This window comes from Plecotus auritus, assembly GCF_963455305.1.
Source record: "Plecotus auritus genome assembly, chromosome: 10".
NCBI classification, from domain to species: Eukaryota; Metazoa; Chordata; class Mammalia; order Chiroptera; family Vespertilionidae; genus Plecotus; species Plecotus auritus.
The window spans coordinates 42,065,701-42,084,580 of NC_137785.1; the positions used below are offsets into that span (position 1 = coordinate 42,065,701).

The following is an 18,880-nucleotide window of genomic DNA, read 5'->3' on the forward strand; positions in this document are numbered from 1 at the left end:
AAAGTCAAAGAGGAAGTTTTGAAAGCAGCCAGAGGAAAAATAGGCATACTATATACAGAGAAAGAAATAATCACAGCCATTTTCATCAGAAAATATAGAAGTCAGAAGACAATGTACTGACATCTTTAATGTGCTTTAAAAAAAATCTATCAACCAGAATTCTATACCCAGCAAATATACCTTTCAAAATAAAAAAGAGATAAAATCCTTTTTAAATAAGCAAAAACAGAATTCGTTACAATAGACCTATACTATAAGAAATATTTTATTTAGCCCTAACTGGTTTGGCTCAGTGGATGGAACATCGGCCTGTGGACTGAAGGTTCCCGGGTTCAATTCCGGTCAAGGGCATGTACCTTGGTTGCATGCACATCCCCAGTAGGGGGTGTGCAGGAGGCGGCTGATCGATGTTTCTCTCTCATCGATGTTTCTAACTCTCTATACCTCTCCCTTCCTCTCTGTAAGAAATCAATAAAATATATTTAAAAAAAAAATAAATATTTTATTTAAACAAGTTCTTCAGATAGAAGGAAAATGATACCAGACAGAAACCTGGATCTACACAAAGAAATAAAGATCTCCCCTATGGTTAAAAATAAAGATAAATAATAGCACAAAGAGTGAGGTAATGAAATTGGGAGTGTACTATTTTAAGGATCTTACATTACACAGCATAATATTATTTAAAAGTCCCTGTGATTACAACAGAAAAAAATTTTTTAAAGCAGTATAAATGATAAGCAGACAGTGAGAAAAAAGTGAAATCATAAAAAGTACTCACAAAATCCAAAAGCAGTCAGAAAAAGAAGAAAATAAGAAGAAAGATCAGATGAGACAAGTAGAAAAAAACTAGCAATATGGTTGATTTTAATCTAGCCACATCAACAATTGGTATAAACACACCAATTAAATGACAAAGGTTATCAATAAAAAAGCAATGCCGGGAGAAACCAAGATGGCGGCATAGGTAAACACCTGAACTTGCTGCCTTGCACAACCACTTCAAAACTACACCTAAAAGACAAAACGGACATCATCCAAAACCACAGGAAGGCTGGCTGAGTGGAAATTCTGCAACTAGAAGGGAAGAGAAAAGCACACTGAGACTCAGAGGAGGTGTGGAAGTAAAGTGCAGAGGTACAGAGGCGCGCATGCGGAGAGGGCTGGCAACTGAGTACGGGGCTGGCTTTTTCAATCCGCAGGGAGACACAAGCTCCCGACTGCTCTGAACTCCAGTTCCGGACGAGACTCTGGGACCCAGACTCATACAGGAAGAAACTGGACTGTCTGGCAACGGGCCAGAACACAAGGGCGGTTTTCTCTCAGAGGTGCTTGCAGCGATTACCAAGGGACACTGAGACCCAGGGGCCTCTTAGGGTAGGGCTGACGGGAAGTCATTGCTGTTTGCTCCACCCTGAGACCCCGCCCCACCCCAGCTGTGCGCAGAGGCTTTTGCATATGAATGGCCTTGTCCTTTGAAATCTAAAATTACCTAACAAACTGCAGCCGACTCAGAGAGACCCAGAATATCCAAAAGAAGGCTCAAGGCCCCACAGCAGCTTGCACTGCTTCACAGCTGGGCCTCATCTGGGCACATCCAAAACCCAAACAAAGAAGAGGAATCTGCAGATCTCTCCGTAGCTCCTACTGGGTGGCCTCAGGCAGAGGCTAAATTAGCACCTCCTTGAAGATCCAAGAGCCAGTGTACCCAGGGGTCAGAGTAGGACCATCCAGATTACAACTCCTCAATCCATAAGGGACACACTCAGGAGGCAGACTCAGTGAGCACCAAAGCCCCACTGAAGCAAGTATTGCCTCATAAGGGTGTCTCCAGCACAGAAGTTCTCCCATCGTAGACACAGCTGATCCTCACAGCCAATTGGCTTGGAGGTCAACTCCTCCCAGTGATACCAACAATAAGACTGTGCACACAGCCCACAAAGAAGTACACCAGGAGTGTCCACCTCAGGTAACTGGGTGGCTGAGCCACTGGGCCCTAAAGGACACCTAGCACACAAAGCCACTCTATCAACTCAGGGAAGCAGCCAAAATGTGGAGACAAAGAAACAGGTCACAAATGACAGAAATGGAGGAAAGCAAACGACTGGATATAGAGTTCAAAACCACAGTTATAAGGTTTTTCAAGAATTTTCTAGAAAAGGCCGATAAATTTAGTGAGAGCCTCGAGGATATGAAAAAGGACCAACTAGAAATTAAACATACACTAACTGAAATAAAAAATAATATACAGAGATCCAACAGCAGACTAGAGAATCACAAGAATCAAGTCAAAGATTTGAAATACAAAGAAGCAAAAAACAACTGGAAAAAGGAAAAAGAATCCAAAAATATGCAGATAGTGTAAGAAGCCTCTGGGACAACTTCAAGTGTACCAACATCCAAATTATGGGGGTGCCAGAAGAGAGAAAGATACTGAAAACCTATTTGAAGAGATAATGACCCAAAACTTCCCCCACCTGGTGAAAGAAATAGACTTACAAGTTCAGGAAGCGCAGAGAACCCTAAACAATAAGAATCCAAAGGGGACCACACCAAGACACATCATAATTAAAATGCCAAGAGCAAAAGACAAAGAGAGAATATTAAAAGCAGCAAGAGAAAAACAGTTAGTTACCTACAAGGGAGCACCCATACGACTGTCAGCTGATTTCTCAACAGAAACTATGCAGGCCAGATGGGAGTGGCAAGAAATTTTCAATGTGATGAATAGCAAGAACCTACAACCAAGATTACACTACCCAGCAAAGCTATCATTCAGAATTGAAGGGCAGATAAAGAGCTTCACAGATAAGAAAAAACTCAAGGAGTTCATCACTGCCAAACCAGTATTATATGAAATGCTGAAAGGTATTCTTTAAGTAGAGGAAGAAGAAAAAGGTAAAGATAAAAATTATGAACAACAAATACATATCTATCAACAAGTGAATCTAAAAATCAAGTGAATAAAAAATCTGATGAACAGAATAATCTGGTGAATATAACAGAATCAGGGGCATAGAAAGGGAATGGACTGACAATTCTCGGGGGGAAAGGAGTGTGGGGGGTGCAGGAAGAGAATGGACAAAAATCGTACACCTATGGATGAGGTGGATGAGGACAGTGCTGGGGGTGGGGGGGAGGTAAGGGCATGGGGTGGGGTGGGAACCGGGTGGAGGGGAGCTATGGTGGGAAAAAAGAGGAACAACTGTAGTAATCTGAACAATAAAGATTTAATTAAGAAAAAAAGCAATGCCAAATATGTGCTGTATATAAGCAGACTGTTTTAAATATAAAAACATAACTAGGTCAAAAGTAAAAGGATCAAAAAAGATATACCTTGCAGACCCAAAGAAAAAAGCTGTAATCCTATCTAATAAAAGAGTAATATGCGAATTGACCATAACTCCGCTATGCCCACAAGTCACGCCCACCAGCTACGCCCACCAGCCAATCAGGAGCGAATATGCAAATAAACCCAACCAAGATGGCTGCAGCCACAGAGAGCAGGAGGGAGGCTTGGGTTTCCCCAGCAATGGAGGAAGCCAAGCTTTCTGCCTGCCCTTGCTGGCCTAGGCCTCCATTCAAGGCTACAAAGTTTCAATGATAGAAGATACATAAATTCAAACAGAAATGGCGGCAGCCACGGAGCTGGAAAGAGCAGGAGGCTAGGGTTGCCCGCGGCGATGGAGGAAGCCAAGCTTCTGCAGCCCTGGCTGGCCAGGCCTCTGCTTAAGGCTACAAAGTTTCAATTATAGAAGATACATAAATCCCAACAGAGATGGCTGCCGCCTCGGAGCAAGCAGAAGGCTTGGCTCCGCTCCAGGCTACAAAGTTTCAATTGTAGAAGATAAATAAACCCCAGATACCAGGGCCTCCGCTTGGGTCGCCAGGGGGCGTGGCTGGCCTGCAAACCACCACAGGCCCCTCTCCCAGGCTGCCCCACGCCCCAAGGGAACCCCACCCTGATCTGGGACACCCTTCAGGGCAAACCAGCTGACCCCCACCTGTCCACCAGGCCTCTATACTATCTAATATAAGAGTAATATGCAGATTGACCATCACTCCAACACACAAGATGGCTGCCCCCATGTGGTCAAAGATCCTGCCCCCATGTGGACACAAGATGGCTGACATAAGATGGCCACCACAAGATGGCCAGCAAGGTAGGGCAGTTGGGAGGGACCAGGCCTGCAAGGGAGGGCAGTTGTGGGCGATCAGGCCAGCAGGGGAGGGTAGTTAGGGGTGACCAAGCCAGCAGAGGAGGGAAGTTGGGGGTGACCAGGCCTGCAGGGAAAGGCAGTTGGGAGGGACCCAGGCCTACAGGGGAAAGCAGTTGGCGGGGACCAGGCCTGTAGGGGAGGGCAGTTGGGGGGGGGACCCAGGCCTGCAGGGGAGGGCAGTTGGGGGGGACCAGGCCTGCAGGGGAGGGCAGTTAGGGGTGACCAGGCCTGCAGGGAAGGGCAGTTGGAGGGGACCAGGCCTGCAGGGGAGGGCAGTTAGGGGTGACCAGGCCTGCAGGGGAGGGCAGTTAGGGGCAAACAGGCTGGCAGGGGAGCAGTTAGGCATCAATCAGGCTGGCAGGGGAGTGGTTAGGGGGTGATCAGGCTGGCAGGCAGAAGCGGTTAGGGGCAATCAGGAAGGCAGGCAGGTGAGCAGTTGGGAGCCAGCAGTCCTGGATTGTGATAGGGATGTCCAACTGCCCGGTGGGATCAGGCTTAAACGAGCAGTAGAACATCCCTCGAGGGGTCCCAGACTGGAGAGGGTGCAGGCTGGGCTTAGGGACACCCTCCCCCGGTGCATGAATTTCATGCACCGGGCCTCTAGTAATTATATAAATACCAGACAGAATAAATTTCAGAAGGAATATTACGAGGGATAAAGAGTGATTGTTCATAATAATAAATGTGGGAAATCACCACTAAGACAGAATAATCCTAAATGTATATGTACCTAACAAAAGAACTTCAAAACACAAGAAGAAATTATTTAAAAAAGGAAAAATTGATAAATCCATAATTATAGTTGGAGATGTCAATACTTTTTCCTCAGTGACAGAACAGATAGAAAACCACTAAGGATACAGAAGAACTGAACCACAGTATCAACTACCCTAACCCATTTAGTATTATTTCTAGAAGACTCCACTGACAGTACAATAGTCATTAAAGTACATATGAAACAGTCACCAAAATAAATCATATTCTTGACTGTAAAACAAACCTCAAAGTTTTTCTAAATTAATTTACTAATTGATTTTATAGGGAGTAGGGGGGAAGAGGAGGAGAGGGGGAAGAGAGAGAGACATCAATTTGTTGTTCCATTTATTTATGCATTCATTGCTTAACTCTTGTATGTGCCCTGACTGGAAATCAAACCCCCAATCTTGGCATATATGAGGACGATGCTCTAACCAACTGAGCTACCCAGCTAGGGCCAACCTCAACAAGTTTTAAAGAATTGAAATTTGAGAGTATATTTTTTAAAAAACAGAATTAAAGTAGAAATCATTAATAGAAAGAGATTTGGAAAACCCCCAAATACTTGGAAATTAAACAGACTTCTAAATAACCAATGGGTGAAAAAGAAAATCACAAGGGATGTTTAAAAAAACATACAGAAATGAAAACAATATTTAAAAATTTGAGAGATGTAGCTACAGCAGTATTCAGATGGACAGTTATAGCATTAAACTATTTCTATAAGAAAAAAGGTTTCAGTGACCTCAGCTTCCACCTTAATAATAATAAAAAAAAGGTAAACTTAACCCAAAGCAAGCATAAGGAAGGAAATAATAAAGGTAAGAGCAGAAATCAATGACACTGAAAACAGAAAAATAGGGAAATTCAATGAAACCAAAAGCTGGTTATTTAAAAATATTACTGCCCAAGCCAGTTGGGTTCAGTGGATGGAGCCTTGGCCTGAGGACTGAAGGGTACCCGGTTCTATTCCAGTCAAGGGCACATGTGGGGTTGCAGGCTCCGTCCCCAGTGGAGGGTGTGCAGTAGGCAGCCAATCAGTGATTCTCTCTCATCATTGATGTTTCCATCTCTCTCTCCCTCTCCCTTTCTCTCTGAAATCAATAAAAATGTATTTAAAAAAAACTTTTTAACTAAAAGGAGTTTCTAAAAGGTAGTCATGTTCTCTAGGCTAGAATCTTCCCTGACAAAAGTCAATCTTCACCTTAATTAAACCTGTCTATTGTCTTTTAGCATCTACCATAACATACCTTTGGAATGTCAATGTAACCTCCCTTTTTCTTTTTAATATATTTTTATTGATTTCAGACAGGAAGGTAGAGGGGAGAGATAGAAATATTGATGAGAGAGAATCATTGATTGGCTGCCTCCTGCACGCCCCCTACTGGGGATCCAGCCTGCAACCCGGGCATGTGCCCTTGACCTGAATCGAACCTGGGACCCCTCAGTCCGCAGGCCGATGCTCTATCCGCTGAGCCAAACCAGCTAGGGCTTTTTTTCTTTTTCATACCTCCCTTTTTCCAGACTCTTCAGGGCACAACCAATGCACCAAGGCAGAGACCAAGAATCCTCTCATTGTTATTGTTATCCTGTTAATGGTTGACTGATAACTATCCTGTACCCACCTATTTAAAAGATGTGTTTATCGTTTTACTTTTTATCCAACCCCAGTATAAAATAAGATGCAAAACTGCCATTTTCTGGAGCATTTTCTCAATCTGTTGAGATTTTGCTTCCTGGCAATTATCGACAGCTTGGCTCAAATAAACTCACAAAAATTCTCTACAGGTTTGAATGTTTCTTACGTGGATAAAACAGATAACCATGAGCTACACTAATGGAGGAAAAAAAGGGACAAATCTCAAATACACAAACTTAAAAAATGGGAAATAGCAAATACGAGAGAAAAAAGATAAAATAATCGAAAAATTTCATCTTCAATAGCATTGAAATAACTATGTAAGAATAAAGTTAAGAAAAACGCAATTATTTTATAAAAATTTTAAAATACTGCAGGGGGGTAAAAATAAAAGAGGATTTGAACAAATGGGGAAGGTCTACAGTAAGACCCAACATCATAATGGTGTACATTCCCCCTAATTTAATGTAACCATTACCGGGATCACAATAAGAGTACCAGCAATTAAAAAAAAAAACAACGAAAAGAAAACCCACACTATTCTAAAGTACCACTGGGAATCATCAGAAAACTTGTATAATCCCAAGTAGTGAAGGCTTTGAGTGCCATAAAAGGCAAGAGCAGTAAATTCAAATGGAGAGAAATTGAAAACGCCTGCATAGCAAAACCTACCAGTGAGCAGTGTCAAAAGGCAAATGAAGAGATTTGCCACCCACATAAGTACCAGCTGGCCGTGTGACCTGCGCAAATCACTTCACCCTTCTGAGCGGACGTTTTTTCTTCGGTGGAGCCTGGGATGCTAGCGAAGTCCCAGGGTAGGGGTGAGGGTTGGGTGAACACCTAGCTGGGAAGGCTCCTGCAAAGAGGTCAGCGCTCTCCTTCAGCGGCTCGTCGAGTGCACCAGGAAACTTGCTGGCGCTTTCAATTCTCCCACCACCCCGCGAGGCCGAGGGACGCAGCACGTGGCACGTGAGCGCGGCCAGGTGTGTCCGGCCCCGCCCCCAGCCTCGCCGCGCACCCGCCGGCCTAGTCACGCGCGTCTGGCCGGACTTCCGGACTCCCTGCCGCCCGCCGGACCCTTGCCGCGGTCCGAGGCGCTTCTCCGGACAAAGGGAGGAAGGCAAGCCTCGCAGCCACCCTCCCCCTCCGCCGTCCCCGCCCCCGCACGTCCGGCCGGGCGAGCCCTGCCAACCCCGCGCCGAGGAGAGTGCCTGACTGCCCCCGACGCCGCCCAAGGGTCACCGCCTCCAGCGAGTCGCCGAAGTTTGAGCTCCCACCCCGCGGGGCACGAGCCCATGCCTCATCTCCTTCCTCTCGGTCCTCAGGCCCCACGGAGCTGCCTGTCAGCCTCCCTCATACCTAGAGGGGCCAGTCTCCACTCGTGGCTCAGAGCCAGGCCCAGTCACAGCGCGGGGCGGCGAAGATACGTGGAAACCCAGGGCCCTGTCACCCACTCGCGGCTAGAGGTGGGGGAAGGGCAGCCACCGGTGCGCTCTCAGCCTTGCACATGCGCAGATGCAGCGGCTGCTAGCCATCCCAGTGTCCTCCGAGGACCGGTCCAGCGATCTTCGAGACTACGTTTCCCATAAGCCTGCGGGGCCATGCTCTAGAGACTCTCGGGAAAGAAGACTTCGCCTGGTTTAGCCGGTTAGGATGAGCGCTGAATCCCTTGGCTTGGACTGTTCATTTCCTCCAGGTCAGGTTATGAGTTACAATCACTACCTCCCCCAATACAAAAACCTGCCTTTTAAAGGTTACACAGGTAATCTATATCTGTATTTGAAATAGAATCTATGTATAAAATAAAAGAAAAAAAAGCAAATACCCATAATCTCACTTTTCAAAGATAACTGTGTTAAATTCACACCTTTAAAATAGCATTGGCCATAAAGCTATTATGTGCTGCAACTAGCTTTTTTACTTTGTTTAGAGCAGTTTTAGGTTCACAGTAAAATTTGAGGACAAAAAAGTACAAAAAGTTCCCAGATACCACTTTTCCCCACACATGTATAGCCTCCTCCACTATTAACATCCCCACTAGAGTGGAACATTTGTTACAGTCCAATGTATACTGATACATCACCCAAAGTCAATAGTCTACATTAGGGTCCACTCTTGGGGTTATATATTCTATGGGTTTTGATGAATATGAAATGACATGTATCCACCACTATAGTATCAGAATAGTTTCATTGCCCTAAAAATCCCCTGTGCTCCATCTATTCATTTCTCCCTCTTTCTCCCTGAGCCCTTGGCTAATCTGTTTATTTTCTTCACAGTTTTTGCCTTTTCCAGAATGTTAAATAGTTGGAATCATACAGTATGTAGTCTTTTCAGATTGGTTTCTTTACTTAGTATATGTATTTAAGGCTTGATAGCTCATTTCTTCTTAGCACTGAACAATATCCCATTGTCTAGATATACTATAATTTATCCATTCATGGTTCGATTCCAGATCAGGGCACATGCCTGGGTTACAGGCTTGATCCCCAGTGTAGGGCATGCAAGAGGCAGCCGATCAATAATTCTCTCTCATCATTGATGTTTCTATCTCTCCCTCTCCCTTCCTCTCTGAAATCAATAAAAATATTAAAACATTAAATTACATGCACTCAAAGGTTGAGACTTAATAATACAATTAGCAATTCTTACTGTTTCATTTAGTTAAGTGAAACTAACATTTCTTTTCTGCAATTGCGTGAGAGTGCATAGTGCAATGACTGCTAGGTCCCTTTGCTGCCACTGTCTGGAATCCTGCTGTGGCAACAGCAGGTTCCCCCACCAACTGCTCTTGCACCATTAGTGCAAATGTTGAGTCAATGAAATAGGGAAATAATGTGTAGGTATTGTTATTATTATTAAATAATATTGACCTCTTGGATCCCCTGCCAGTGTCTTGGGAAAACCCAGGGGTCTTCAGATCACACTTAAAGCACAATCACTGTACGCCATTATCACACCTAAAAAATTAATAATGTGTACTTAATAGTATTCAAATAGCCATTTGGTGTTCATAGTTCCAAATTCTTTTCATAGAATTGAATTTGTACATTCCTTCAAATTTTTAAAGTTTTTAAAAAATAAATATTTTTATTGATTTCAGAGAAGAAGGAAGAAGAAGAGATAGAAATGTCAATGATGAGAGACAATCAGTGATCGGCTGCCTCCTGCATGCCCCACATTGGGGATCGAGCCCACAACCTGGGCATGTGCCCTGACCTCCTGGTTCATAGGTTGATGTTCAACCATGAACCACGCCAGCTGGGATCTTCAAATTTTTAAAACTCAAGATCCAAATGAGTCCATATCCTGTGATTGATGTTTTTTAATACATAGAATCAACCTTCCATTTCTTTTTTTTTTTTCTTTGCCATTTATATGCTGAAAACACTAGGTTGTTTATTCTGAAGTATTTCCAGGCAATCTGGATTTTCCTGATGACCTTAAATTTTAATTATCAATTTCTGTTCTTTCATCTGGACTCTGAACTTGAGAAAGTCAATGTTTAAGAAATTTTGGCCAAATTTTAGCAGTGATTCCTCACTCCTTGCCAGGTCTTAAAATGATTCTTTTTTTTTAAGTTATTGAGTGATGAGTTTAGGTTTCTCCTCCAGGTGTGTGTTGTTGTTTTTTTAAATATATTTTTATTGATTTCAGAAGGGAAGGAAGAGGGAGAGATAGTAACATCAATGATGTGAATCATTGATCAGTTTCCTTCTGCACACCCCACACTGGGGATTGAGCCCAGTGTGCCCTGGCATGTGCCCTTGACCAGAATCGAACCTGGGACCCTTCAGTTTGAAGGCCCAGTCTGGGACCCTTCAGTCCGCAGGCCAATGCTCTATCCACTGAGCCAAACTGGCTAAGGCTCCCCCAGTGTTGTTAGTTCCTACTCTTTTATTCAGCATTCCTGCAATCAAGATTGCCAAGCATCCTCTGGGTAGCAGACACTATGCTAGGGCACAGCTGGGAGCGCCTTGTGAGCTTACATTCCAGTTGGGAGGACAGGCAATAAGCACTAAGTGAAATGTAGCATGTCAGGTGGCATTCACTGCTAAAAAGTTTGTGTCAGGAGTGCTGGCAGCCAGTGGTAGTGGTGCATTTTTGAACAGAGTGAATAGAGAAGTCTTTACTGAACAGATAAGGTTGAACCCATAATCAGATATTAGGATCTATAATCAGATCCCTACTGGAAGATGTTCCTTTCCTTGGATTATTTCCAATGTCTGAGAACACCACTCCATCTAAGCAAGTGGACCTGCCTCCTCACGGCAAGTGGACCTGCCTCCTTTTATACCTGAGATGATGGGAAGGAATGATACATAATCACAGCTTTCCCCTCCTCATTTGGGCTCTCATAAGTGGCCTTCAATCTGTTTTTCTCATGGCAAAACTACAAAGCAGGAAGCCTGCAACAATTATCCTGATATGGAGCTAAGTGAATATCTCATGCTCTTTATTTTTAATGTAAGTTAACTCTGGGGAATGAAACAGCCTAAACTTGCAAAATCCAGTTATTTTACTGAGCATTTCAGAAGTCAATCTTTCTCCTTGATGAATGAAGGATTCTTACATGGCCAATGACTTAGAAAGGAGCCTCTGGGCATACGAGGACTGTCTTTCTCATTTATCTCTGCCTTCCCAGCACTGTGCTTGGCATAGGTGAGAAATGGATGAATGACGTGATGATGCTTGAAACCCAACTACTACCAGTATCATCCAATCCTGTGGTCCTGTCCACCTGAGTATAACAAGTGCTGCCCATGCATCCTGCATCCTGCTGGAGTGGGCAGTACCAGCATCACCCCATTTTTCAGTGCTGCCCATGTGAGTGAAACAGGTGTGCCCCTGCATAGTGCCAGAGTAGGTAGCTGCCCCTTCAGTCCCTCTCTCCTGCTGGCCAGGTCTTAGGAATGCAAAGAACTCCAGCTAGTTCCTTGCTCTATCCGCTCCTTGTGGAGAAACACCTAAAGATTATTCTATTTATTCCACATTGAGAAGGAAAAGAGATGTCGCCATTCTGAATAAGTTCTAGTATTGTAAGTATTGTTTTTATAGAGGATTTAGAGATAACTTCATGTAGGTCAGGACGACACAGGTATAACTATTATCAGGCAAAGTACTATTAGAAAATGAAGCAGTTGAACCATAGCTTCCCATATTTTATGTGCAGACACACAGATAAAAAGGATCAGGGATCTGTTAGTCCAAATACCTGTTTACAAATGGAAAAAACTAAAGCCTGGAGAAGTCAACAAGTTTTAATTCTGCCCAGCCAGTGAGCCTCGACCCCTGAACCAAGAGGTCACTAGTTCGGTTGCCAATCAGGGCACATGCCTGGGTAGTGGGCTTGATCCCCAGCAGGGGCCATGCAGGAGGCAGCCGATGGATGATGTTTCTCTCTCATGGATGTTTCTATCTCTCTGTCCTTCTCATTTCCTCTCTCTGTAAAGATCAATAAAAACATGAAACAAAATAAAAACAGCAGCCAAAACCGGTTTGGCTCAGTGGATAGAGCGTCGGCCTGCGGACTGAGGGGTCCCAGGTTCAATTCCGGTCAAGGGCACGTGACTTGTTGCGGGCACATCCCCAGTGGGAGGTGTGCAGGAGGCAGCTGATCGATGTTTCTCTCTCATCGATGTTTCTAACTCTCTATCCCTCTTCCTTCCTCTCTGTAAAAAATCAATAAAATATATTTAAAAATAAAAAAAATAAAAAAATAAAAAAAATAAAAACAGCAAGTTTTAATTCTGACCAAGATAATCTATTTATGGTTTCAAAATGATAATGTGACTGTGTCCAGGTGTCCCTATGGGAACCTTTTTTCTGCCTAGGGCCATTGGATATTTATAACATTATTCAAGGGCCATACAAAATTATCAGGTTAAAAATCAGCCTGCTATGTTTGATCAAACATTTAATTAACTCACCCCTAATGCCTTGGCAGGGCCAGACCAAATGATGTCGCAAGCTCATGAGACGTTACCCACCCCTGCAAGTCTAGAAGGACTCAGAGAGTTCAGCAAGCAGTTAATACTCCTGGTTACAGTTTATTGCAGTGAAATGATACAGACTAAAATCACAGTGGAAAAAGGCACAAAGGTCAGGGTCCTGGAGGCACCAGAACAAGATTCCAGTTGTCCTCTCTCTCAGTGGAGTCGTGCAGGCTGCGCTTAGCTCTCTCAGCGATGACTTGTGACAACACATACGAAGTGTTGCTAACCAGATGCTCACCAGAGCCTTGGTGTCCAGGGGTTTTATTAGGGCTTGGTCACAGAGGTGTGTCTGGCTGCCTCTACAGTGGATCTTAGTCTCCAGACCCAGCAGAGGTCAAGCTGATACCATGTGGCCCAAGGCGCCCAGGATAAATCACATTGTCAGCATAGACTATCTGGCTGGTCCAAGGCCTCCAGGTAAAGAAAGACACTCTTATCAGGCAGGTACTGCAAGAGCTTAGATATAACCTCCCGAGAGCTTGGCAACAGCTGAACTTTCCTTCACAAGGTACAGGGTGTAGATAGTCCCGGCTTGCTTAGTCAACCCTTTACTGCGTAATGAGCTACGGTGCTTTTTTTATGCCATGAGAAACTGGTTTTGTATTTTGTTTTTCTAGAAAAGCCATCCTGAAGAACACTGAGGTAATAACGATCTTCTCCTCCCTTATACACAATCATTTCTTTGTGTCCAACTGTTGGTCGCCTTTGCCAAACAGCACAAAAGGAAACTTATTCCTGTATCAGAAGTACTTGATATCAGTGGGATTTGGAGTTGATTACGACAAAGAAGTGGCCCCACTGAAGGGCCCACCTGCCTCCACACCCTCTGCAACATGACTTTGCAGATTTTCTTAACAGAAGGTGCAGTCTCTTTCCCCACCTTTTCAGTTGAGGCTGGCCTGGTGACTGGCTTTGGACACAATCTTAAAGTCTTAAAGAATCTCCCCCAATATATTTATTAAATCCAAAGAGAAAAATAGTAACTGGACAGTGCAGAATCCCCACAGACATCATTTAAACTAAGTGATCAAGGTTAACGTCACAGTAACAAGACACATCAACTCTTTGTGTGTGTGTGTGTGTGTGTGGCTACTATCCAACTATGAACTCATGGCCAATCTTGTTTTACCTTCTTTACCCTCCCATGTTATTTTGATGCAAATCTCAAGTATCATACATTTTCATTCATAAATATTTCAATAGCTTGAAATTATAAATATAGTTTGGATTGGAAAGATAAATATTTGATTCTTTTTTTTTTTTTGCTAGATTTTAAAATAACGAGTTGGTTTTTAATAAATCTTCATTGTTCAGATTATTACAATTGTTCCTATTTTTTCCCCCATAGCTCCTCTCCACCCGGTTCCCACCCCACCCTCTGCCCTTACCCCCCCACACTGTCCTCATCTATAGGTGTACGATTTTTGTGCAGTCTCTTCCTGCACCCCCCACACCCCTTTCCCCCCCGAGAATTGTCAGTCTACTCCAGGGGTGGGCAAACTTTTTTACTCGAGGGCCACAATGGGTTCTTAAACTGGACCGGAGGGCCGGAACAAAAGCATGGATGGAGTGTTTGTGTGAACTAATATAAATTCAAAGTAAAGGAGCGGAGGGGAGAGCAAGAGAACCAGATAGAACAGCCGGATCCGGCCTGCGGGCCGTAGTTTGCCCACGGCTGGTCTACTCCTTTTCTATGCCCCTGATTCTATTATATTCACCAGTTTATTCTGTTCATCAGATTTTTTTATTCACTTGATTTTTAGATTCACTTGTTGATAGGTATGTATTTGTTGTTCATAATTTTTATCTTTACCTTTTTCTTCTTCTTCCTCTTCTTAAAGAGTACATTTCAGCATTTCATATAATACTGGTTTGGTGGTGATGAACTCCTTTAGCTTTTTCTTATCTGTGAAGCTCTTTATCTGCCCTTCAATTCTGAATGATAGCTTTGCTGGGTAGAGTAATCTTGGTTGTAGGTTCTTGCTATTCATCACTTTGAATATTTCTTGCCACTCCCGTCTGGCCTGCATAGTTTCTGTTGAGAAATCAGCTGACAGTCATATGGGTGCTCCCTTGTAGGTAATTAACTGTTTTTCTCTTGCTGCTTTTAATATTCTCTCTTTGTCTTTTGCTCTTGGCATTTTAATTATGATGTGTCTTTGTGTGATCCTCTTTGGATTCCTTTTGTTTGGGGTTCTCTGCGCTTCCTGGATTGTAAGTCTATTTCTTTCACCAGGTGGGGGAAGTTTTCGGTCATTATTTCTTCCAATAGGTTTTCAGTATCTTGCTCTGTCTCTTCTTCTGGCACCCCCATAATTCAGATGTTGGTACGCTTGAGGTTGTCCCAGAGGCTTCTTACACTATCTTCAAATTTATGGATTCTTTTTTCTTTTTGCTTTTCCGGTTGAGTGTTTTTTGCTTCTTTGTATTTTAAATCTTTGACTTGATTCTTGTGATCCTCTAGTCTGCTGTTAGATCTCTGTATAATATTTTTTATTTCAGTCAGTGTATGCTTAATTTCTAGTTTGTCCTTTTTCATATCCTCGAGGGTCTCGCTAAATTTATCGGCCTTTTCTAGGAAATTCTTGAAAAACCTTATAACCATGGTTTTGAACTCTATATCCAGTCGTTTGCTTTCCTCCATTTCTTTCATTTGTGATCTGTTTCTTTGTCTCTGAATTTTGGCTGCTTCCCTGAGTTGATAGAGTGGCTTTGTGTGGTAGGTGTCCTATAGGGCCCCAGTGGCTCATCCTTCCCAGTTACCTGAGGTGGACACTCTTGGTGCACCCCTTTGTGGGCTGTGTGCACAGTCTTGTTGTAGTTAAGCCTTGATTGTTGTTGGTATCACTGGGAGGAATTGACCTCCAGGCCAATTGGCTGTGAGGATCAGCTTTGTCTACGCTGGGAGAACTTCTGTGCTGGAGACACCCTTATAAGACTTGCAAAAGCCTCTGTGCTCAGCTTGGTTGGGGTGGAGTCTCAGGGTGGAGCAGACATCATTGGTTTCCCATCAGCCCTGCCCTAATAGGCCCCTGTGCCTCAGTGTCCCGTGGTAATTGCTGCAAGCACCTCTGAGAGAAAGCTGTCCTCAAGTTCCACCCACTGCCAGACAGTCCAGTTTTTCCCTGTATGAGTCTGGGTCCCCAGAGTCTCGCCTGGAACTGGAGTTCAGTGCAGCGGGGAGCTTTTGTCTCCCTTCCACTTGAGAAAGCCAGCTGCGTACTCAGTTGCCTGCCCTCTCCGCACACACGTGCCGCGGTACCTCTGCCTTCTGCAGTTCCTCTGAGTCTCAGTGTGCTTTTCTCTTTCCTAATAGTCCAGTTTCACCCCGTATGAGTCTGGATCCCCAGAATCTCCCCGGAACTGGAGTTCAGCACAGTTGGGAGCTTTTGTCTCCCTCCCGCTTGAGAAAGCCAGCCGTCCACTCAGTTGCCAGTCCTCTCCGCGCGCGTCTCAGTACCTCCGCCTCCTGCAGCTCCTCTAAGTCTCAGTGGGCTTTTCTCTTTCCTTCTAGTTGTAGAATTTCGACTCAGCCAGCCTTCCTGTGGTTCTGGATGATGTCCATTTTGTCTTTTAGTTGTAGTTTTAAAATTGTGCGAGGCAGCAGTTTAGGTGTTTACCTATGCCGCCATCTTGGTTTTCTCTTGACACATCAACTCTTATCCTACTGATACGATGCTCTGAGAAGGAGATGTCAGTTCTTTGGTATTCTTATCAAAGACCTCAATCTCTTGAGAAAACATGGGACAACCCAAATTGAGGAACATTCTATAAAGGAACCATTAGTACTGAAGATGTCAAGGTCAGGCCCTAGCTAATTTTCTCCGTGGTTAGAGCATCAGCCTGTGGACTGAAGGGTCACAGATTCAATTCCGGTCAAGAGCATGTACCTCGGTTGCAGTCTCCATACCTGGCCTTGGTCGGGGCACGTGCAGGAGGTAACCAAACAGTGTGTTTCTCTTATATCATTGTTTCTCTCTCCCTGTGTATCTCCCCTTTGCTTCTACTCTTTCTAAAAATCAATGGAAAAAAATATTCTCACGTAGAGATTAACAGAAAAGAAAATGTCAAGGTCAGAAAGACAAGGAAAGCCTGAGTAACTGTTGCAAACTCCTGGAGAAGACAACTAAATGCAGTGTGAGGTGTTCGACTAGATCCTGGACAAAACAAACACCCCTAAAAAGGAGGATGTTAGTGGAAAAATAGGTGAAATCCAGTTTGTAGTTTAGTATTGTACCAATTCCCTAACTGTACAAATTAGTTTTTTTACCAGTTCTTTTTTTAAAACTCTTTTTTAAAAATATTATTGATTTTGAAAGAGAGAGATTTGTTGTTCTACTTTATACCTTCATCGGCTGACACTTGTATGTGTCCTGACCAGGGATTGAACCCACAACCTTGGTGTATTGGGACAATGTTCCAAACAACTAAGCTACCTGGTGGCCAGGGCCTTTCCAGTTCTTAGTTTTGATATTTGCGCTATGGTTATCTACAACATCAACATTAGTGTGGAAACTAACTGAAGAGTATATAGAACTCCTCTCTGCTATTTTTGCAATTTTTCTGTAAGTGTAAAATCATTTTGAAATAGAAACTTACAAATAATATGGATACTCATCCTTTATCTGTTACTCATATAAAAACGTTGTCCTCGCCCTGACTGGTTTGGCTCAGTGGTTAGAGCGTTGGCCTGCGGACTGAAGGGTCCCAGGTTCGATTCCGGTCAAGGGCATGTACCTTGGTTGCGGGCACATCCCCAGTAGGGGGTGTGCAGGAGGCAGCTGATAGATGTGTCTCACATCGATGTTTCTAATTCTCTATCCCTCTCCCTTCCTCTCTGTAAAAAAATCAATATATTTAAAAAAAAAAAAAAGTTGTCCTCTTTCGGCTCTGTGGTTGACTGGATGCATCTCTAAGCTGGTGTTTCACTGCACCTTGCAAAGGCCATTCCTTCTATTGCTCTGTGAGGTGAGTGGCTCTGAATGGCAAGGAGACTTTAGGATCAGTGAATCCATGGTCATTAATGAATCCCACTACTACACCGCCTTTGTTAAAAAGCGAGTCACCTGGCCTGAGGTGATGTTATTACTATACCATGTGATGGATCAAACACTGTGAGCCTTCAGACAGAGGGGCGAGCTGAGGCCACGTAGGCAGGAGAGGCAGAGCTTGCCTGTATGTGTTGACTTCAGTCAAGAGAAGCCGTTCCCCTTCCCGAGGGGAATGTAAGCAACTTGTTGCCAGGGGCCCTGACTGGCTGGTCTCCCTGAGGAATGGCATCATGTGGGGGATTCAATGTTGCAATATGGGAGACCCATAGCAGTAGCAGTAGCTAGATCAGTCTTAGTGAGTGGGTGCACATGTCGGTGGGCCCATTATTATCCCATATCCTTACTACCATTATGCCAGCACTGGGGTGGTTATTCAGAGAGCTTGGCCGATGACAACTGGCTGAATCCTGCTTTCCACTTCATTTAGTCTCCTGCATGGTAGATGTTCTCTGCTGGGCACTGACATGTGATATAAAGATCTCACTTTGTACCTACACCTTTTGCTCCAACTACATGCCTCTTTCCCAACCTCCTTGACCCTAATTTTCTAATCTTTCCCCTCATAGGCTCCTGGCCAACCAGCCAAGCCTTTCACCGTTGCCCATGGGGCCATATACATTCTTCTGGTGAGCCAGTTTTCTTTCTACAAAAGAGGATGACCAGATACATGACCTGGGGCTCTGCCAATTGGGAGGATTTCAGGGTTACCCCTAAGTGGGACTGTTCAGCAGCATCAGTCCATTTTAAGCTTACATCCTCATATTGAGCCAACCACCTCATGAATCAAGCGTGAAATTTCCCCTCTTCTATCAGCTGGTCATAAAAGTTCCCCCCATGTGTCCATAGGCATGAACTGAGGAAGAAGAGTTGGCCACCTATTTATGCAGCTTACTTTGCCCTCAGGCCCTGCATGTGCCCCATTTTGTTTGTTTCTGTTGCCTCTATAATGGATTGTTTTGGACCTGCATGGTCACTTGATGTCTTGGGGTCCCATTCACCATCTTACCCAGGACCGAGTAGTAGGCCAGACCTTAGGGATCCACATAGTGGTTCTTTCAGGGTTTGCCACACTCTCTACCTGGCATCTCTTCCCCAACCATAGACAGCACTAATACCATTAGCTACATGTGGTTAATGGCTACCATATTGTACCATATTGGGAAGCACAGATGTAGATTTCTGTCAGCACAGAAAATTGTATAGGACAGTGCCACATCT

At 44.1% G+C, this 18,880-nt stretch overlaps 1 protein-coding gene across 1 annotated transcript in view; it reads right to left on the reverse strand.

The window, feature by feature from the left end:
- ZFP1 (ZFP1 zinc finger protein) overlaps window positions 1–8,160 on the reverse strand; it is a 38,812-nt gene extending 30,652 nt beyond the window's left edge. The window contains exon 1 of the mRNA XM_080643838.1: window positions 7,975–8,160. The gene's annotated coding sequence lies outside the window, so the exon portion shown is untranslated. The remainder of the gene's footprint in view (window positions 1–7,974) is intronic.
- Window positions 8,161–18,880: the final 10,720 nt, after the last annotated feature.